Below are 23,528 nucleotides of genomic sequence, written 5' to 3' on the forward strand. Positions count from 1 at the left end.
GACAAACTATGAATACTCTGCATATTTACAGGCCAAGAAGCAGCCTGCTTAACCATCTGACTCTAAGGTTTTGAGAATTCATTTTCTGATCCAGCGAGTAAAACTAGGATCTCTTGCAGTACCAATCTTACACCTGTACTCAAAAGTAAGTCCTACTGTGTTCCCTGAGTCTCACTCATATTTAACCACACGGATAATAGAATTCCTAGGCTCAAAAAATCAACAAATTCCAGATTCCTGCAGCTATGATATATGGCTTTCACCCATGGCAAGAAGCTCTTAATATCCTTTTTAAAGAGGCAGCCATGTTTGTTTCAGCATGCATAAGAAAAAAACAAGAGTCTTGAAGATCTATTTCTGCATGCCTTTTATGGTTGACAATGTGGCTTTTTGTGTCTGAGGATGTGGACATGAAAGCTGGTCTACAGCTCTTTTGTTCTTGGTATGCTTGCCTAAAGTGTGTTGGTTTTGTCCCAGCTCCATTCAACCAAAGCTCAGAAAAGTTACTTTCTGGATCACAACTCCCAGAATTCCCTTAGTCAGGGCTAAGTGAGAGAGTCTGGGGATTTTATTACAAAAAAAGTAGTGTGCGTTTTTTCTAAACACTGTACGCCATCTACCAGGTTCCTCTTAATTTCACCCTGACTTCCCGATTTATGCCCAAATCTATCTTGGCACAGCTTGCTTGGCTCCAGGCCTCAAAAGGCTAGTCTTTTTACAGTTCCAGCTCAAGGTTTCATATTTTCCCCACAGCTGCCAATGCTCTCATTGCTAAAAAGTCTGTGCAGAAGTTGGCAGATCCCAACACAGAGAGGTTCCATGCACACTGTTTTCTCAGTTTGGGTTCACATCCCCTGGGTTTGCAATTCAAGTGAGGCCAAGACTTGAGGGCTAAAATCCCCATCAGACATGCTAGATGTGAAGTCTAACACTATGTTAGCCCCAAACTGTTTAAAAATAGACTGGAATTCATAAACTTTGGCATGTTACATGTGGCTTTAGGTTTCTTTGTTTTTTTGGACAGGTCTTAGCACATGTAACAGAAAGCAAAGCACAGTCCTTCCTCACACTCCTTCTTTTGTATGTGCAGCTTATTAATCTCAGTTTGTGCAAGGAAAGAAAGCTAATAAAACTAAAGTCTAATACATAAGTTGTTCAACGCACAAACTGCTCAAGAGTGGGGGAGACAAACTGCCACATCATGAACTGTTCCTCTGCCCTCCAGTTGCCCAAATAGCTTGCATTTATCTCAGCATCTCTCTCAGGGCTAAACTAGACAATGATTTTGTAATATATCTTGCAGATATGTCTTTTTCCTACTTACTCTAGAGTAAGAATAAGCACATGGGATTCTTTGCCTGCCTGTCCACTGTGACTTTCATTCAGATACAGAATCATTTAAATCTACCTTTTTTGTTGTTGTTGTTGTTGTTGTTGTTGTTGTTGTTGTTGTTGTTGTTGTTGTTGTTGAAAAGAGATGTACTCAAACAAATGAATCACTTTTGACAGAAACATTGCTGGCACAAAGGGCCCAATATGGATCGAATCCACAGCAGGGAGCAAAAAAGATTAAAGCGCCATGATACCACCTCATGCTAGGGTAAACATGGAGTAAGCTATAAATGGTAAAGAAAACATCCATGGACACCTATGAATTGTTTTACTTAATCCATTGTTCATTTAGATTTCTAAGCAATGTATGGCTTTTTCTGCTCTTACATCTCTATGAATATTACTTTTATGGATGCAAAAATGAGCCTGGTTTAGGATGGTTTGGCAAAGGCCCCCATTGACTCCATGATCTGACTGAGATCTGCTCCAACTCAATAACTTTACACACCTTTGCCATGCCATGAAATACCAAATACGGTACATTGTGATTTTCTTGCATTTTCTAGCTGAATTAAGTGCAGAGGTAAAATGAACTTTAACAAGTAGGGCTCCATGCCCAAGTCAAGTCTGGCTGTTTGTGGTCCTACAATTTGAAGCCTACATCCAAAGAACTAGCTGATTAGTTCAAACCAGTATCTGAATTTTTATTTTTTATTTTTTGCCCAGTTACAATTGCTGCTAGGACCTACACTCCCCACATGGCCTCTCGTTCTGCATATTGCATTGCAAACTTAACAAAGTGAGGGGCAGAAGGTAGAATCTTTGGAGGAAAATCACAGTTGAATGGAGAAATGTCCTCCAAAGAAACAGGTTCTGTGGTGCACAAACGACTCACACCACTGAAGAGAATCAAATAGGGGAGAGCTTGCTTCCTCCCAGTTTTACTTCCAGTGGTGGCCAGTGGAAAGGTCATGCTCTCAGCCAGTGTTTTCAAAAGTTCCCTTCCTCCTTTCCCAACCAGAATCATAACTTCGTCCCATATCTTTTAATGTATCCTGTTTCTGGACTAATATTGTTTGCATATCTGCCTGCCTTCACCAACCCTCTGAACTTATGTGCTAAAATTTCTACAGATACTATTCTCTAACTCAAATTCCTTGTGCACTCTAGCCGTTTTTCTTTTGCCATATTTTCAGCTTCATTCAGGTTCTTTTCAGTCCACAGCAGCCCCTCCACCTGCCCTTCAACAGGTTTTCTGCATTCCATGTCAGTTAAGCAAAAGTGTTTACATCCTCTATATTTCCTCATTAAAATATGGAGATTTACAACAAACTAAACACCAGCAATAATAAAACAGCAGTCAATAAAAGATACATCATCAACCTTCACATTTAAGTGCAGTGATAATTAATTCCATAAATATAATTATGTGCAATAATGTTTGATTCAACATCATTCTAATAAAAACCAAGTAATTAAAGCAGCAATCATTCCACAGCAGTACATAATGTAACCACAGTATTCCAACAGCTCATTTCATACACAAGATGCTTTTTTCATATTCACAGTGCAATTTAGTTACCTAAAAATATTAAAATAAAGAAACTGATCTAAAAAGCCTTCAAAATATTTCCACAGGTTACCAGTAGTAAATCTGTGGCCCACAGGCTGCATGTAGCTGCCCTTTTCTGTGAACCCTGAAAGGACCCGGAGCCCCACAACACCAACAGAAATTGGTAGCACATTACTTCATTGTATAGGAAATCACATTTTTACCTTGAAAGAAAAGCCTCTGCACTTCCTTTTAAGGGAGAAACTTGCTCCCAAAAGGGTCTTGGAAGCTCAGTTTGCCTTTAAAACAAGGTCTGTATGCCTTACACTCCCTGTATGAAGGCAAAAGTGGCTTTTCTTGCACTTCCAGTAGTGCCGCCTTATTAACTTTCAATGATCCATAGTAGCACAGCCCACAGTATTTCCAAGGGACGCTTGTGATAGCGGAGATATAGGCTCCGCTTTCAACCAGTCACTCCCTTCTAGCCCACCCAACTTCATACATTTTTAAGTGAAAGAAACAAGGAAGAGAACTATGTACAACACCTGAACTCTGCGAAGATGATGGAAGTGGCCCACAGGCCCCTGTTGGATGTCTTTTTCCCAGGACTTGCTGAATTTCCCACTTTAAGCCCCTCAGTAGATCTGGGAGAGCCTACACTAGAATATGACGTCCGAGAGGAAGCGGTTGTCCAGGAAGAATCTAAGCTGCTAGAAAGGGAGGAAAAACCCAGGAATTGGAAAAAGTCTGAGAAAGGAAGATCAGCCATAAAGGAGAGAAGACCTGTGGGAGCTGATGTCTATAAAAGAGGGCTTGGAAGCAGCAAGTACAGAAGAAAAAGTAGAGAAGACAAATCTCTAAGCAAGAGAAAGGAGGAAAGAGAGGAAAGGAAAAGGCCTGGGATGAGGGATAGAAGGTCCTGAAATGGAATCTTACCAGCTGGACCACAAAACCCCAGAAGAATATAAGCCTCCAGGAGATTGGGAATACATATATAAAAATGATCATTGGACTGGCATACTGATACAACTCAGGGTTCCTCAAGAAGAGGTGGAGAGACATCTTAACCCTTGACCAGTACACAAGCCTTAATACTGGGGAGAGCAAGAGAGAAGAGAAAAATGTTGTAAAACCCAGGAGGCTCCTGGGGAAATGGAGGTCTCATGAGAGAAATACTGGCAGAAGTCAAAGCGAAGACCTGGCATTCCCAAATCAGGGCAAGTCTAATGGAAGCTGAGACAAAGAGCCTGTGAAAATGTTCACTGTGTGAGGTTACAAGTCATCGTTGCTGTGCTATCCCTTGCCCAAGTCAACAAGAATAGTCTCACTAAAAAGTTCTGCCTTGAATGCTCCATTAGTCAAGGTAACTGGCAAGACTAGGAATCCCGAGGGGACGGTCTGGATTAGGTATCTGGGCAGTGAAGGGAACTGGCTCCAACATGTTTGATGTTATTAATGTTATACAACCTTCTCCCAGTTCAATAAACCCTGTTTTACTGACACATTTTTAAGCCTCATTCATGGAGTCTGAAATGGAAGAGGGGAACCCAATGAACCCAATAAGGGTTGGTGAGGGTCACAAACTCATTGAAGAAAACGATTGAAGTCGCAATGGCCTTACTCCAAGTCCTTTTAGAGTCCTCAGTATATGCTAGTTCCAGTCAAACTGACAATTTTGCTATAGCATTCCCTCATAGAAGCTGCACTGCAAACTGTTCAGTTTCTAGCTCAGCAACTGAAATATCAAACTCTGAAGCTTCGGTGCCATAGCTATGATACACAATAGGTGATTATTATTAGTAGCACTACTGCTATTGTCTCTGTGCGTTAAATATGCAAGAGTCATGATCCAATCATAAGGACTCCATATAATGATCTGAAACCCAGTTAATCTGACCAGGAGAGCTTAACACCTGAGTCTGTTAGATGTAGAAACACAGGAGGGACAAAACCCATCTAAGAAGGTTGATGACCAGTTTCCAGTTTCTGAAATTAGATGTTGCAGGTATCAGAAAAGTATGTCTCAATCAGCCTAATTATCCACCCAAGGTCCAAACTGGAGACAGTTGTCAACTATCCCACAAACTGCACCAGTTCTGGCTCCCGTCCTCTGAAGATGCCAGCCACAGAGACTGGCAAAACATTAGGAAGAAAAACCTCAAGAACATGACCAAACAGCCCAAAAAAACCTACAACAACCATCAGATCCCGGCCATGAAAGCCTTTGAGAAAGCTAGTATGATTTGAAGTCATCTAGTACCACCTGAGCGCTCCTTTAAATTCCTCACAAATTATTTTTCAAAGCCAAAGTGAGTTTCCAGTCATTATTTCAACCCATGCCATTCTCAACCTTGCTTTGGTTTTCCTTACACTTTCCCCTGGGCCACACTGGCATCCAACCTAGCCATAACAAGACAGCTACTAATGCCGCATTAATGCACCAAGCTGATGTTGCTGCCATAAGCTTTCCTTAAAGAGAGTCTGTTTCCTGTGACTCAAGGAGCCCATCTCTGAAGTGGACCAAATTGTGGGCTAAATGTCTGTGTAATCAGACTCTAAGTCACATTAACAAATTAGATTCTAGAAATGTATGACTATTTCTATTAGAGAATGTAGGAATATATCATTTGGGAAAGTGAGGCAATCAGCAATCAGAGTAGTCCTAGAACGAGCTGGAATTTTTAGCATTTATACATTACTGAAACAGCGACATCAATGTTCGCTCGGACATGTCGTGAGAATGGCTGATGGTTGGATTCCAAAAGATCTCCTGTATGGAGAATTAGTGCAGGGAAAGCACCCCAGAGGGAGACCACAGCTGTGATACAAGGGTATCTGCAAGTGGGATCTGAAGGCCTTAGGAATAGACCTCAACAGGTGGGAAACCTTGACATCTGAGCATCCGGCCTGGAGGCAGGCAGTGCATCATGGCCTCTCCCATTTTGAAGAGACCCTTGTCCAGCACACTGAGGCAAAGAGGCAGTCCTGAAACCAGCAAAATCAGGATAGGGGACAGATTGTATTTGTCTTCAGTGTGGAAGGGACTGTCACTCTCAAATTGGCCTTCTCAGCCACACTAGACACTGTTCCAAGACCTCTATTCAGAGCACGTTACCATAGTCTCTCGAGACTGAAGGATGCCTACTACAGCCCCGGTAGCAGATGCTGAAAAGGTGCTGGTGCCGAAGAACAGAGCACTACATGCTCAACTAACCTACTGCCATCCAGTGTGGTTGAAAATGTTGTCCTATTGCCAGCAAAGCAGAAAACGTCTACGGTCAGGACAGTTGGCTTTTGTCCATGGGATGAGGAGACCGTATCTTCTTCCATACCTGAAGCAGCAAAATATCTTGGGCTGACCCCAGGAGAATGGATCGCCTCCATGAAATGCTGCTGCCAACAAACTACGGTAATGGTTCTGAACTGCAAGATACAAACTGCTAGTTTTGAAGTACAAGCTCTTTCACAAGGCTTCCATTCAGCCTTTATGTGATATTTAATAAAAGTATTATTCAGTTTCATAGAGAACTATATTAGACTCCAAAAGTGAAAAGTACTGTATGATACTCTTCCAAAACACCCAAAGCCTTTGTATGAAGTTCAGATAGTCTTCACAGAGATAAGTAATGAGATAACATCAAGTTGAAGAAGGGAATTTCACTAAGAAGTCTTGAAAAACTAAGTCATCTGCAGCCAATTATTGCAATATAATACTGAAGTGCAGAATGCAAATGCACTTGACATATGTTTTCAATTTAAAGGCCTGTGACAAATTTTGCTGCCCCCTCCATTAATAAACACACTGTGTTGGCATTTAACTTTTAGAGTTTTAAAAGTACAAACAAGAACCTTTCTGTGTCATAATTTGTGAATCAACACCTGCATGGCATAAATGCGAGTAAGAGAGTAGATTGCAGTCTTGAAAAGTAGCTAAGAAATACAATAAACAAATGGATGAATTAAAGGTTCACAAACGTAGCTGGAGATCACTATTTTTTAAAGAAAATTGTTCAACAGGAGATGAAAACCATATCTGCGAAAGTCACATTTCATCCATGCCTACAGCCCTCTGCAGGCTGAAACCAAAACGGGAAATGCCATCTCTCTAGACCAGATATTCTTGGGCTAGAACTCCCAGAAGCCTCCACCATTAACTGTGCTGACAGGGATTTCTGAGAATTGTCATCCAAGAAGATCTGGAAGCAATGTTGGGAACTACTGCTCTAGTAAGAGGGTCCTCTTCTCAGAAAATGAAGATATACAACAATGCTGGCATTAGGGATACCAGAAACCCATGTAGTTCAAAATCCATGTATAACTCTTATGCCCCCTCAAAAAAACATAACTCCAAAGCATAAACAGTTGGTTCAAGCACACATACACACCTCCCCTGACTTGTGCCAGCTTTCTGGCATGCCTCAGCAACCTCCCTGGACACCATGAAAGGAGAAGGGGCTGGCCACCATCAGACCAGGGGCTACTGTACTGCCAACATCATGGTCCTAGGTAAGCCTGAGGCTCACTTTTCTCAGGCCACTTCCTGGAGATGAATAGCAGCACAGTATGTATGTATGTATGTATGTATGTATGTATGTATGTATGTATGTATGTATGTATGTATGTATGTATGTATGTATGTATGTATGTATGTATGTATGTATGTATGTATGTATGTATGGAGGGAGGGAGGGAGGGAGGGAGGGAGGGAGGGACTGACTGACTGACTGACTGACTGACTGACTGACTGATTGATTGATTGGGGGTGGAATTATACTAAATTATACCAAAACCATACTACTCAGATCCATGCAATTCAAGAAAGAAGTGTACTCAGAGGTGGGCCTCTGATGTCCAAGGCAGGTTTACATAGAAGAAAGTGGACCTTTTAGGTGTTCTTATCCCCATTGCATATTAGAAAATGAAAGTGATGGCTTTACCTCTCTGTATTGGGATGGAGCAGCTCATCCACAGCATGAACAGATAGCAACCTCTAGCTGCATATGTGGAAAACACACTAAACATTTCAGGTATGGAGGATGATCCAGTGATAGCACCATTTAAAACTAAAGGTTAAAATCTTACATCGTGCTCTCAAAATGCATTACAATCAACCTTAACCTCCTCATCTTCCTTGGTGAAAGGGGGTTTTTTGTGTGTGTTTTTCTAATACTGTAATCTGAAAATTCAGAACACGTTTTAGCATCTAATGTTAAAACACTCAAGTTTTGGCCTGACACATTTTATTACCAAGTCAAAACCAGCTGTGTTAGCATGTGATCTACTCATAACCAAAGTTTATGAAGGCAAAGGGCAAATTAGCAAGTTTGCAGTCTTTCTTAGAGATAAGTAATACAGAGGCAAAAGAAGGAAACCTGGCACAAAAGCATCATTTCAAGATGTCCAAAAGTTTCTGTTCAACTGTGTGTTAAATGTTTGTAAAGCAGGCAGAGATAGAATTACTCATCATTATCTTATATTTATGTTGTGAGCTTTTGCTTGCTGGTGAAAGATAGAGACACCAGCAGTTCATGGGCTAAACAGGGAGAGGGGCTCACCCCTGCTCAGAACACAAGCTGCCCCTGCTGCGCAATTTTGATCTAAGTCTACTTTGATTTGTATTGACTTATGGCTTATACAAGAAAAATAAGAGAGAGAAAAAGAGGAAAGAACAAGTTTCTGTAAGAACTTAGTAGGCATTGTAAATTATTTGCACACATCCATCTGCAGCTGTTTAAGGAGATGCTCTGAAAATGCCCCTGAAAAAGATAACAAAAACTTAGTAGATATACTTGAGTGACTAGTTCATTTCTATTTCTGTTTATTTATTAGAGCAAACCATTAGTATCTACATTGTTCTTTCTCTTGTTGAAATATCCTAGGTCCCCAGGCTATAAACACTAATTCCCATGCTTGTACTCTGTTCATTTAGGGAACTCAGGTAATTCTTGTAACAACGCCAAAAAAGTCCAAAAATAGGACCACTCTTCTGTGCTTCCATCAAACATTACCTCAAATACTGTCTCCTGTTCAAGAAGGACATTGAGAATCTGGAATGTGTTCAGAGTAAGCAAAACTGAGTCCTATGAAGAACTCTTCCAATATGTGAAGGGTTGTCACAAGTAAGAGCAAGCTTGTTTTCTATGGGTCCAAAGGTAGGAACCCCAAAGTGATGGGTTCAAATTACAAGAAGGGAGGTTTAAACTAAAGATTAAGAATATCCTCCTGATATGAGTTGTTTAGCAATGGAATGGACTGCCTGAGAAGGCAGTGGGCTCTCCTTTTAAGCAAGGGTTGGATAGCCAAATGTCATACAGTTTTAACAATGAATTTCTTCCTTCAGCAGAGGGTTGAACTCAATGATCTTTGGGTCCCTTCCAACTTCACAGTTCTTATATTTATTTTATTCTATGTTTGAACACCTACTAATGACCTTTGGATGAGCAATGCTCCCCAGAGCATATGAATGTACAAGATTCTGTAAATAAGATGTTTACTGTGATTGTATTATAATTTATATTGTTCTGCTCATATAATTCTGGATAGATAGTCAATAAATTTTTGGAAAACAAAACATAATAAAAGACAATATTTTAGTGACAGAATCATTGTGTAGAAATGCTCAGTTTCTTTGCCCTACTATGACATGTGTTAAATATATTTAAAGATTTTATTAATTGATGTAATCATTCTGCTAGACATAGTCTCACAATTAGAAATTGGGTATTTGTATTCGTATATGAATATGAATATCCCTGCACAGGTGGAAATAATGAGAGTCTGGCCCCATGGGGCTGGACTGTCCAGTCATGATTTTGCTGCTGCTGCCGGCTCCACAGAGGCTTCTTATCGTGCTGTTCTCTGCAATGGATTAGCCAGTCTCTGACCTAGCAGAGAGGCTTCCGATCCTGCCTCCTGCCAGGACTGGGTATCAACTGCGGACAATGGCACGATAGGAAGCCTCTGTGGAGCTGGTGGCAGTGGCGAAATCATGAGTGGACAGTCCAGTCCCATGGGGCTGGACCCTCATTATTTCCACCTTTGTGGAAATCTCTACTCAAAATACATCCTGCTCCTTATATGACCCTTAGTATTTCAGGTTATACCTGTTACTAATTCTGAATGAATAATTCGTGAATAAAAACAACAGTGCAGAACACTTAGGAAAGTGAGAATATTTGCATAATCTTAGTCCTTGAAAAATGCCTTCCTTGCAGTTAGTACTTTTTTGTCTCCAAACTGTAAAATTATTAATATAGTGGTGCCTCAACTTACGAATGTCCCTACTTACGACCATTTCGAGTTATGACCAGCTCCAGTCACAAAATTTTGCTTCTACTTGCGACTGGAGCTTCCACTTACAAACAGAAAAAGGCAGGGAAAATGGCAGGAAATTCAAATTTCTAACTGTAGGTAGTGACGAGGCTGCTTCTTTGTAGCTCTTTTGCCCCAGCAGTTAGAGAGTGTGCGATTGGAGACAGCTGCTTGATAAGGTGAGGTGTTGTTTTCTGCTTCTAAAAAACTGTTCTGCGTGTTTTTGCAGTGTTGGTTTGGGCTGGGGGGGTTACTTTTCTGTGCTGTGCTGGGTCTTGGGGAGTTTGTTTTGGGTTTTTTTCCCATTTTCGCTGGGTCTTTGGGGGTTTGTTGCTTGCTTGGTTTTTTCCCCATTTCTGATGGGTCTTTGGGGGTTTGTTGCTTGGTTGTTTTTTTTCCCCATTTCCAATGGGTCTTGGGGGGGTTATTTGTTTATTGGCTTTTTCCCCCATTTCCAATGGGTCTTGGGGGTTTGGTTACTTTTTGGGGGTGTTCCCCATTTCCGATGTTCTTATATGCTTCCCTTTGTTCTCTTTGCATTTCCGACCTGGTTCCTTTGTTTTCTCTCCATTTCCAATCTGCTCCATTTGTTTTCTGTGCATTTCCAACCTGGTTCCCTTGTTTTCTGTGCATTTCTGACCTGGTCCCTTTGTTCTCTGTGCATTTCCAATCCACTCCGTTTGTTTTCTCTGCATTTCCGATGGGTATTGCATGCTTGATTGCTTCTCTTCCCCCCCCTTCAGCCAGAAGGGATTAATTGCATTTCCAATGAGTCTTGCAGTCATTTTTTTTAGGGTGTGTTATTTTTTTTTTCTTCGACTGGAACAAATTAATTGCATTTCAATGCATTCCTATGGGAAATAGTGCTTCGACTTACAACCATTTCAAGTTATATCCATCTTCTGAAAAATTGAGGCACCACTCTATTAAGAACAACTGATTTAGATACTGATAGTTGCTAATATTTTCAAGCACACCTCCAAAAAATGGAGGGACATTGGCCACCCACCACCGATATTACCAATATTATGTATGTAAGGCATAATAGTGGGTGCTGCCAAAACAAACCACAGAAACCACCACTGCTATTCTTACATCCCAATTCAAAATGGAACCAGACAGTGAGAGCCAGCTTCATCAAGACAATGTCCAGGTTCAAGCCACATTGATGAACCAACTCTACTGCTTCTTGTCACTTACATGTCGGGAATCACATTTCACTTCCTCATCTCCATTTGGGTTATGATTTTTGCTGGGAGAAAAGGAGGTTTTTAAAGCTGAGATTTTTTGTTGTGGGAATATAAGACTATTGCCAATTTTGGACTAGATTACAGCTCTCTGATTCCTAAAGTAGTGAAGGCATAATTCACTGTATTTCTCCAGAGGTTTTATTTTATTATTACTTTTCAAAGCTATTTTCCTGTCAAGTCGTCATTTGAAATATGTACTAAAACCTGAATAACACATTTACAGACACAATTCTCTGTAGTTTATTCTAGGACACAATTGTGTTTTCTAGATATTAGTACCATGGAGAAGAAATATCTATTATTAACTCTTGCTGAGGTTAAAACACAGGTTTTTCTCTCATGGTACAAACCCCTGAAGTCATTAAATTAAATTGGCTGGAACTGTATTTAAAGCACACAAAGAGAAGACAGCACACAATTCATTTTTATTCATTGGCAGAAGAAGTGAAGATGGTGCTTAGATGATTTATAAAAAGGATTAGATAGATTCATGGAGGAAAAGTTTATCAGTGGCTACCATCCTTATGGCGAAGCGGAACCTCCAAGGAAATACAATATGTCTCTGAATTCTGAGAGCTATGGAACAAAAGGAAGGAAGGAAGGAAGAGAGGGAGGGAGGGAGGGAGGAAGGAAAAGAAAGAAGGAAAAGAAAAAAAGAAGGAAAAGAAAGAAAGAAGGAAGGAAGGAAGGAAGGAAAAGAAAGAAGGAAGGAAGGAAGGAAGGAAGGAAGGAAGGAAGGAAGGAAGGAAGGAAGGAAGGAAGGAAGGAAGGAAGGAAGGAAGGAAGGAAGGAAGGAAGGAAGGAAGGAAGGAAAGAAAGAAAGAAAGAAAGAACTACACATATATGCTGTACTTGTCAGCTTCCCAATGGCATCTGAAGGGCCACAACAGAAGACAAAAATGTTTGATAAGTCAAAGCTTCAACGTGACCAGCCTGCCTCTTCTTATTTCCTCTTCCTTGAGTTAGAGTCTGATATCCAGACCAGATGGATATAAGGTCAAGATGTGAGCCATTCTCTGTTGCTTGTAACTATTTCTTGCAAGCTCCTGTGCTATAAAGAAACACTCCCAATGCCACTGAATTGTGACAGCAATTGCAGCATCAATTCCTCACAACATTTCCAGAAATCTCAGCAGCCACCACTAAGCATCAATGATGGTAGTGCAGCTACTGGTAGGACAGGGTTCTCATGCAGTCCCTCACCCCAGGGAAGTTATCCACCCCTGTTCTAGAGGAACAAAGAAACAAAACTGAGGGTTGATCTGCCCAGCAAGGTGTGCTTGATCCTTGACTAAAGTCATGAGCAGGTTTCCCAAATAAACTCTTTTCCCTTCTGTCATGCATAGCTTGAGTTATCACTGTTTATTCTTATACAGTGGTGCCTCGACTTACGAACGCCCCTATCTTCGAACATTTTGACTTACGAACATCTCCGCTTGCAAAATTTTGCTTTGACTTGCGAGTGGAGCCTCGACATAAGAACAAAAAAGCAGGGGGAAAAGGTGGTAAATTCAAACCGTTGGTGGCAAAGAGGCTGCTTCTTTGTAGCTCCTTCGTCCCAACGGTTAGAGCAGGGGGTCAGGGAACTTTTTTACTCCTGCAGGGCAGGAGGAGGAAGGAGAGGCAGGGGCGGCTCTGGATCGCCGCTGGGCGCAGGAAGCTGGTGAGCTCCCAGCCCATCCCTGATGTGGGTCTACTCATGAGTAAGGGCCCCCTCCACATGGCCAGCCCCGCCACCGCCGCCTTGGCTGCCCTACGCCGCTGGCTGGGGCCTGTTGCCAGTCGTCAGCCGCCAGCCGCTGGGTAGTGCCATTGGAGGAGGTTTCAGTCTGCCTGGTAAGGTGCTGCTTTTTGCTTTTTAGAAACTTCTGGGTGGGTTTTGCAGGGTAGGTTTCGGCTGAGGGGGGTTATGTTTCTGTGCTTTTTTTTGGTAAAAAAAATATTTCGCATTCCCAGCATGGGGATTGCTCTATGTTTATGCTTGGGTTTTGTTTTTTTCTTGTTGTTTTTGCAGCCTTTGGGGCTTGCTCTGTTTATTTTTGGTTGTTTTTTTTAAAGCTTCCGATGGGGGGGTATTTTGGGGGGGGTATTTTTCTGAAATGCAGGAACGGATTAATCCTGTTCCCATGCATTTCAATGGGAAATGGTGCTTTGACTTATGAGCATTTCGACCTATGAACACCATTCTGGAATGGATTAAGTTCGTACGTTGAGGCACCACTGTACTGTTTATGGATACACTGAGAATAAATCTGAGCATAAAATCTCTCACCATTTGTCTTACTAATATGTTTGAATAAGTTCAAATTATAGTAACAGCCATGTTCTCAGGTGCTGGCAGGTTCCAACTTTTCACCATGGGTAGGGAGCACATTTTGGCACCCATGATGAAGCAATCACAGTGAGGGCAATGTTTGTTTGGCACAGGAGTGTCAGTACTGGTAGCTTTGACCAAACTTACAGTTCTGGTACTATCGTTAGGAAGAATAAAGCATCCACCTTAGGTTGCAGTTGCTGGGGAAAGTAATGGCATATTTTTAGTTCTCATGAATTCTGCAGCTGTTTCTCACTGTTGGAGGACACAGCAGTTTGTGCCATATAACCTGTCCTGGGCCCGCAAACTAGCCTGTGACTCAGGCGAGGTGGAAGATGTTAAAGTATGACTCATTCGCCAGTCCATTAGGTTCTGCAGGTAGATGAGCAAGGAGATACTATCATAGGTCTTGTCTTTTGGTTCAGACAGCAAAACGTGGACTGACCCTGCATATTTCTCCCCTGTGTCCATCCCCATGACCTATCCCAACTGCCACCATGTCAACCCTTAACCACATATCCCAGAACAGGATAAAGTTGGGGGTGTGTGGAGCATTTCAGTTCAGCCTAACATCAGTGAGCATTCTACAAGTACATAAATACAGAACTCTTTACTCTTCTGGCCTTTGGTCAAAGAGCACATCTAACACAGCTGATAATAACCTTATATATCTCACATTCTACAAGCCTAACAGAACAGTCCATAAAATAATAAAACTGTCATGGCACAGGATCTAGCCAAATTAGTACATAATTCAGCCAAAGTTTTTTCGTTTTAAGTTCAGTTTGTTTCCAGGGTGGATTTAAACACGTGTCCAATTTTCCCACTGAAATTTAGAAGTGCTTGACTGGATTAGCTGACCAGCTTGTACAAACCTAAGCACACTTACTCAAATGTAAATCTCAATAGATTCAATGAGGCTTACTTCCAAACAAGTATGTATGGAATAACAGTTCTGGTCTCCTCATAGTAACTAGATTTCAGAAATCCCTTTTGTCATATGGGGTGGCGAAGATTTTTTAACAGATTTATTATACAGTATCTAGATATGGATTCCTTTAACTTGTTTTCTTCCCTCTGAAACAGCTCTTTGTGTCAAAGCAAGCAAAATCCCATCAGCTTGGATTGCTTTATTCATCTGGCTAATATCAGTCATTACTGACTGAAATACTCTGCAGTTTTTCAAAATTTAATCAGTTGAAGGATATGAACACATGAAACTACCTCATACTGGGTCAAACCAGTGTCCATCTAACTTTCAGTACTGTCTGATTCATAAGCACTCTATAAAAACTCAGGCACAAACTATTCATAAACCATGTGTTCAAAGCAGGTCTTCTACAAATCATGGCAATAAGGCCTTCAAAAGCATAGCATGAGCAGGACGGAGTGAAGAGCTGAGCCACTACCTCACAGGTCCCTTTTGGGCCACAGTCAGGGTCAGCTCTGTTATTAGGCAAAGTAAGCTAACTACCTCACGCCTCAGATACCTGAGGGATCAGTTGCAGGTGCTAAGCACTCTTTTTCAGCCTTCTAGCCACTTTTGTTTGTCAGAAGTCAGGACAGCTACCATACTCTCTTAAAATTACCTTCTGCCTTAAGGTGTGGAGGTATCCCTGGCAGTCCAGTCAGTTTCCTTCTATGGAACTACAGAGGACATTTTGTCTTCTCCAGCACTAACACTATGGCTACAATAATCTATATCGCAGGGAAAGGACAGCAGCAATCCTTACTAAGAGAAAAAAAGGGTTGCTAGGTCTCAGGTTTTGTCGCAGATAATAAAGGTTTGCTGTCAATTCTTCAGGTCTCAAGCTTTTGCCCTAAAGTGACAACATGATGCTGCCAACATAGTAACCCAAGGTTTTGTGGTTCATTCTTACACCAGGTAGGCAACCTCAGAAGTACCTTCTCCTTTTAACTATCATTCATGCCCTAGAGTGGCATGAATGCTACGAATATCCACACATGTGCCTTTAAAAATAATCAGAGTATTTGTACAGTGTCAGTCACCATTTGGTAGCCATGTTTTGTTAGTTGCTGAAGGTCTGCCTCCCAGTGACATCACAACAGCCTGTCCAAAGGTCTCATGTTGTGTCTCAGGTAATGGGATGCTGCAGACCTAGCAAATGTACAACAAATTCTCTCTCTCTCTCTGCACATGTGTGTGTATGTGCGTGCATGCATTGCATGTGTGTTAAATAACATATATAGAGAGTTCTTTATAGAGAGACAAGAGTACCAGATTTGGATCTGCCATCATAACACCTCAACTCACTCCAAGCAGAAGTCTATTGCAGCATTGCTACTGGAAATCTCTGAATGGGAGGTAACACAATCTGACAGTGAAACCTTATGCATGCAAAGCATGTGCTTTACTACTAAGTTTCTCCATGTAGGACCTTCCATGTATAGCCAATGAGCTATTCATCTTCACAAGGACTGAATTTTGCCAGGAGAAGCCATCACTCAAAATCTATTAATATTGCAAATAGTCAAAGCCAAAAGCAAGAAAACCAGATTCTGAAACCACAACACATCTAAGGGAAGGCAACTTCAGCAAAAAGGCAGAAACTGGTGTATGTTCCAAATTATCAAAAAGATGTAAGGAAAAAATTGTCATAATGGGATTGGAAAGATAGTCTGTACACCCTCTCAGAAGTCAATGGGACTCCTGTTGGTATAGGAAGGGTTTGGACAGGAGACGGTGTAGGATAGGTGAGAACCCGCTCCCAAGGCCAAACCATTCCAGAACGGGCCACAGTTTCCACCAAAACCTCCCAAAGAGCTCCCCACATACAGTTCCCTGATGGACTGCAGCTATGCCAAAGAAGTAGCCAAAAGACAGTGGGCCACCAGAGGGAGGAAAGAAGCCCCTAGTGCAAGAGGATAAAAGGGACAAGCAGGAGAGGCAGAATGCTGGGCAGAAGCTTCAGAGATGACAGTTTGGGAGAGTTGCCAGGCTGAGACCCTGGAAGAAACCAGCTTAGATCCTCAGGCTGGCTGGGAAGTTATTCTGTGGCAAGCCCCCTGAACTGGTGAGTGAGTCCAGCTGACTGTATCGTCAGAGGAAGCGGAGAGGGTATGGTGTGCTAAGTGGAACTGGAGGCCATCATAGTGGGTAGAGCAGGACCTGAACCATCAGAGGAGTTGTAGACAAGGGAAAGGCCATCACGAAACCACTGATACCCCACCAGAGGTTGATTCCTGGAACCTTGCAACCCAAAAGAGGCCTGTGCCAACCTCTCCTGCTGTGGTTCAAGAAGAACCACCATCAGCGTCCCAAACAGACGTACACCCAGCCACTGCCACAGCAACCCCCCCCACACACACACACATCCACCTACTTTGGAGGTCATGGAGACAATGCTGCAAGGTGATAGTGACCATATACCACCCTTGCTATTGTACCTCCTGCATGGCCCACCTCTGTGGAGTCTTCAACCTGCTTGAGGAGAAAAGGTTCACCCACCCTCCATGTTCTGGGAAGGAAAATCGGTAAGCCTCTCATCTCAAGAGTTAGCTTAGGGCACTCTGTTGTTCTAAAGTTGTGCCCAATTTTGTTAGTTCAGTGTCTGGGTTGCGAATAAAACCTTAGTGTTTTGTGCAAATCTGTGTCCAACTCATGGAGGGGTCATTTGGGGCCTCTTACAGACAGGTTATTGAAACTTAATAGTTCTAACGGACTACTGAAAATTATCTTGATGATTCTGGCAAATAACTTTATTTGTTCTGAAATTTCATTTTTATGGAGACAGGTCCATCTTGTTCAGGAACATACAACAGTTTGTTATTATTGTGCTCAGTCTCCTTGCCTGTCCAAACTAAAGTAGACCCACTGAAATAATTTGATTCACATAAATTAAACTGGTCAGCATTTGATAGTGCTTTAAACTGGTGTAATGCAACTGGCATAAATCTTGGCAGCTAATTACTTCAACTTAAGAAAGTGGTATAAGTATCTACTGTTGCATCACTCAGGGCACAACAGAAAAAGCAAAGCTTCTAAAAAATACAGTAAGTCACTACTTTTTGAAAAGTTCAACATATAATGTTAAAATAGTTAAAAGCATCTTTATACCATACGAAAAACATGCAAACAATAATAATGTGTAGCATCCCAAAATCAAGAACTCTTAATCACCCAATTCAATTGTTGAAAGTCTGTCTTTAAAAGAAGGTCTTCACCTGTTGCCTGAAGGGCAAGGAGGAGGTGGCTAAGCTACTCTTCTGAGGGATTCCAGAACCAGGAAGCAACTAGTAAGAAGGTCCTCTCTTGCTTCTTCACCAAATATGCATGTGAAAGTGACAGGACTAGGAGAGGGATCTCCTTTGAAGATCTTAAGAGCCAGGGAAGGCCATATGGGGGAGATATTCTTCGTTGAAGGAAGAACGTAAAGACACAAGGATTAGATGAACACATGTGGCTCTTCCTATGCTGAGAGATCCCTTCTGCAATGTGTTTCTCTGTTTATTGAGGTTCCTCAAGCAATCTAGAGTTCTAATCTTAGTAAAACAATAACAATAACAATTGTGTATCATTAAGTTGATTCTGGCTCATGATACCCTTTCTCAGGGGTTTCGTGATATAAAGTACTCAGAAGTGATTTCCCAGTCCCTGTATAATTGTGAAGGTGCCATTAAACTCCCAGAAATGATAACAGATGCTAAAGACTGCAACTGCTTTTTCTTCTCACCATGCTGAAATTTAATTCCCCTAATATCCTGGGAAAAGAAATTTACTATTAAATGAGCTTAACAATGCAAACCTATATATGTCTCTTCAGAGGTAAGTGTCTCTATGTTTAGTGAGATTTACCCTTAGGTAGGCACGTACATGATTGTAGGCCAAATTTCTAATATGGATCTATGGTGAACCTAAAATGATTTAGTGATGAATATCCTAACATAGTGAACTCAGTATTAAGTAAGGCATCGATCACTATTGCCACTGCAATATGATCTTGCTGTTGCTATACCATCCACACTGAGGAATTTGGCAATTTCTGATTTTTTTTTAACTTAGCAGACACTTGACACCCTCCCTACTCCATCCCAGACATGCTGAACTCCTCTTACAGTTTTTCTGTGGCAAAGTCTCACTTCACTGTGACTAAGAAACAAACAGATTGAATGTACATTGAGCAGTGCCTTACATTTTCCTGCTCTATATATGATAACAGGCTTCCCCAACCTGCTTGCCTTCAAAGGTATGGGTCAACAGTTCCCATCATTGCCAGTCACCATGAGTTTCATGTAAGGCATCTTTATCAATCCCCAGCAACAACATACAAATATGCTATTTTTTTAGAGCAAGAAATCTAAATCCCCAGCTTCAATTTATTTAACAAAAACTTGTTATAACAGACTGTGCACTTCCAAGTACAGCATAAACAAATTTGCAACCAGAGGAACAAACAGGCATTCAAAATTTCATGATCAAGATGTCTTAAATCTCAAGTAAGAAACAATAAAGCAGCCAAAATCCTGACTATATCAACCAAAACTCTTTTTTTTAAAAAAAGGGTATTTATATCTTTCTAAAAAAATAATACAATACAGCTGATGGAGTATTGTGTATATCAGGAAGTCCAAGATAATGTTTACAGCTACAGCAGATGATTCAGATTACCCAAACAAAAAACATGTGAATTTTTTGATTCAGCAAATTAAAATAATCAGTCCTTGCAATACAGCTATTGTCCATAACAACAATGTGGAAACCGAAAACTTTCAAAAGAGCTAGAAGATTATAGTGGCTTAACAGCACACCTTACAGTTTCTTAATAGCACACTATGCTTTCTTCCTGAATGGCTGTACCGGGGTAGGGGTGGGGATATAATGGTGGCGTTAACAGGGTCATTTCCAAATGTTATTCCAGGGATGTTATGCTGTACCATACTCATGTATTTTGAAAAAATTATTGGTTGAATGTGAATCCCAAATACACATTCATGTATGCATGCATGCATGCGTAAGTGTATGTTACCCTGTTACACTATCACACAATACCAGGATGATTCCAATATTACCAATTATTGTTATTGTGAACAATCACCATGCTTATTTTATATATGTTTAATTCAAATGAATGTTCACAGCAGGTCTGTTTTGCATTTCAGTGACATTTAACTCCATTGCTCTTCTTTTTTTCATCTGTGTACCCATACTATATATATATCTGTAGTTACATATACAGTGGTGCCTTGACTTACGAACTTAATCTGTCCCAGAAGATGTTCGTAAGTCAAAACGTTCATAAGTCAAATCAGCATTTCCCATAGTACTGCAGTGAAACACAATTAATCCATTTTAGCTGTTTTTTGTTCTTATGGTGAGGCACGGTTTGTAAGTCAAAAACCGTTTAATCCGCCCTCTACCAGTAGGAGGAGAATTTTTCTTCTTTTAGCCTAAGATGAACGTAGGTTAAAAAGGGGCAGGAAAGGAGGGAGGGATGGAGGGAACAATGGGGGAAAGAAAAAAAGAAAGAAAGAAAGAAAGAAAGAAAGAAAGAAAGAAAGAAAGAAAGAAAGAAAGAACGAACGAACGAACGAACGAACGAACGAACGAACGAACGAACGAACGAACGGACGGACGGACGAACGAACGAACGAACGAACGAACGAACGAACGAAAGAACGAAAGAACGAAAGAAAGAAAGAAAGAAAGAAAGGTCTATAACAACTCTTATTTACTTCATTCAGTTCCTAAGAAGCTGTAATAAAGTAATTAGAGAAGCACAAGTAGGGATTTGATAAACAAACAAAGCAATCCCCTCTCTCTGCTGTCCGTCAGCCCAAATACAAACAGTTAGGAGTTTTACTCTTGTCTGTTTCAAAAAGCCCACTTGATTTTAAATAACACAACACAGACATATAAGATTTTAATTGGTTGGGCTGAATCATCAACTAATTAGGTAGCGTAAATTCAGTACTCAAAATGCATTCGGTTTGGTCAGGAAAGAACATAATTTTAAACTGTCAAATAGACAGAAGTATTTATTAAAGAATTAAATCAACATAACTCTAATATAATATAAATAGAAATTTGTACAATTTTTTACTCTAAGCAGTTTCCCTCCCCTTCATTGCATTTCTCTAGAAAAATAATTAAACACATTCTCTAAATAAAAAAAAAATTATTATCTCACGTCCTTGAATACAGCTGGTAAAGCACAGAAGTTTTTTTAGTTGTAGGGATATTTCAGCAACGACTATAACATCAATCATGTAAATGTTTCTTCAGTCCATCATAAATCTCCATCTTGTCTTCTTCCTCCCAGCAGCAAAAACGAACTCTCTCCTTGCTGTTTTTTAAACTGTCTTTTTATCTAGGGAAACTCCCACTCCCTTCGGCCAGCTATATTTTTTTTTCCAGTTACCAGATAAGCAATGTGCAGAAAAAACTAGGTGAAAGTTCTTGCTGCCTAACTTAATTCCTCACACGCCCCCCGAAATTACACAGAAATTCAGATTAGTCTACTTATCTAATTTATAGTAATTTGATACAAGGAATTAAGAAAATATAAAACATGTTATATATCAAAACTCTACTACAAAAGTATATATGAAATAATGAAACACTACATTCTATGAAATTACATCAGATATCTAAGTCAACGCTCAGTGTTGCATGAGTTTTCTTCTTCATACATTCTAGAAAGACTATCTGCTACTACATTCAATTTTCCTGGAATATGTTGGATATCAAAATCAAAATCTTGTAATGCTAAACTCCATCTTAACAATTTTTGGTTATGAGATTTCATACTTTGTAACCACACTAAAGCTCGGTGATCGGTTTGAAGCGTGAATTTGCGCCCCCATAAATAAGGTCTCAAAAGATTCAATGCCCAAAAAACTGAAAGTGCCTCTTTTTCAGGAATAGCATAGTGTTTCTCGCGTTCCAGAAGTTTTCTAGAGAAATAGGATATCGGATAAAGGTTTCCATCTTCTCCTTGTTGTAATAAAACAGCTCCTAGACCTAATTCAGATGCATCAGTTTGTAATACGAAAGGTTTGTTGAAATCAGGAGATTTCAAAATAGGCGCATCAACAATTTTAGCTTTTAAGGCATCAAAAGCCTTTTGACATTCAGGAGTCCATTTTACTTTGACAGGTTCTCTTTTTCTAGTTAGCTCTGTCAAAGGTGCTGCCAAATTACTAAAATCCGGAATAATTTTTCTGTAGTAGCCAATTAGACCTAGAAACGAGCGTACTTGTTTCTTAGTTTTAGGAATAGGCCAATCATTGATAGCTTGAACTTTTGCTTGTATAGTTTGAATTTCTCCTTGCCCAATCAAATGTCCTAAATACATGACTTTTCCCTGCATCCATTGACATTTACTGGCTTTTACTGTCAGTCCTGCTTGTTGAAGTCTGGACAAAACAGTTTCAATGTGTGTCAAATGAGATTCAAAATCATTACTAAAAATCGCAACATCGTCAAGATAAGCATTAGCATAAGGTAAACCTTGCAAAAGTTTATCAATCATCCTTTGAAATGAAGCACCTGCATTTTTCAAACCAAATGGCATTCTGCGGAACCGGAAAGTTCCCACATGTGTGATGAAAGCGGTCTTATCTCGTGATTCTTCTGCCATATCTAATTGCCAATAAGCATTCTTTAGGTCAAGGATACTTATAAATTTAGCCTTAGCAAGGTGTTCAATCAAATCATCCATTCTAGGCAAAGGGTAAGGATCCGATTTGGTAACACTGTTCAACTTCCTATAATCAACACAAAATCTCACTTCTTCTTGAATTTCACCTGTAGCAGTCTTTTTAGGGACTAGTACCACAGGTGAAGTCCAAGTAGGGCTGATTGCCTCTTCAATAACTCCTAGAGATAACATCTTTTGAATCTCTTGCTCAATTTGTTTAGCATGATTACCAATTGCTCTGTATGGGCTCGACCGTATAGGTTGAGCATCACTATCTGTAGTGATTTCATGACTGACTAAATTTGTGTAACCTGGTTTGTCTGAGAATACATCTTGATGTCGTTCTAGGACCTGGTACAACTGATCCTTCTGATCTTGATTACCTGTTAAGATAATATTATCAGACCAATCACCCGCATCTTGCAATTCTGACAACATATCAATTGGTTCATTGGAAGAATGGAAATACTCAGCATGATATTGAAAAACCATTGCAGATCTATCTTTGTAACGTTTCAGTCTATTGACATGGTAAAGAACAGGTTTCTTTTTAGAATCCAGCATTTTAACAAGATAATTAACATCTCCAAATCTTTGAACAATTTCTCCTGGACCTTCCCAGACCACTTCTAACTTAGAAGGTCTGAGCGGGTTCAGTACTAACACCAAATCACCCACTGCAAATTCTCTGTGTCGGGATTTCTTGTCATGATAGTATTTCTGTTCAGCTTGAGCGTTCATCAAGTTGTCTCTAGCTAGCTATTGAACAGCTAAAAGTTTCTCTTGAAGTTGTCGGACGAATTCTGCAACTGGTGCTGAACTAGATTTGACCGCACCTTCCCATTCGGATTTCAGGATATCCAAAGGTCCTTGAAGATTTCTTCCAAATACCAACTCGCTCGGGGAAAATCCACCTAGTGAAGAATGAGCGGAACTTCTATAGGCAAATAAAGCAAAAGGCAAGAGTTCGTCCCAAATGTTCCCATACTCTTGGGTCATCGTCTTGATCATACGAAGTAAAGTCTGTTGACCTCTTTCCACCATTCCGTGTGATTGAGGATGATGAGAAGTACTGAAGCTAAGGGTGATACCACTTATTTCGCAGATTT

At 40.6% G+C, this 23,528-nt stretch overlaps 1 protein-coding gene across 1 annotated transcript in view; it reads right to left on the reverse strand.

Moving 5' to 3' along the window:
- The window catches only part of HMCN1 (hemicentin 1), a 372,920-nt gene that overhangs the window by 270,729 nt on the left and 78,663 nt on the right, over positions 1–23,528 (reverse strand). The window lies entirely within an intron of this gene.

The sequence above is a fragment of the Pogona vitticeps genome, chromosome 4 (assembly GCF_051106095.1).
Source record: "Pogona vitticeps strain Pit_001003342236 chromosome 4, PviZW2.1, whole genome shotgun sequence".
Lineage (NCBI taxonomy): Eukaryota > Metazoa > Chordata > Lepidosauria > Squamata > Agamidae > Pogona > Pogona vitticeps.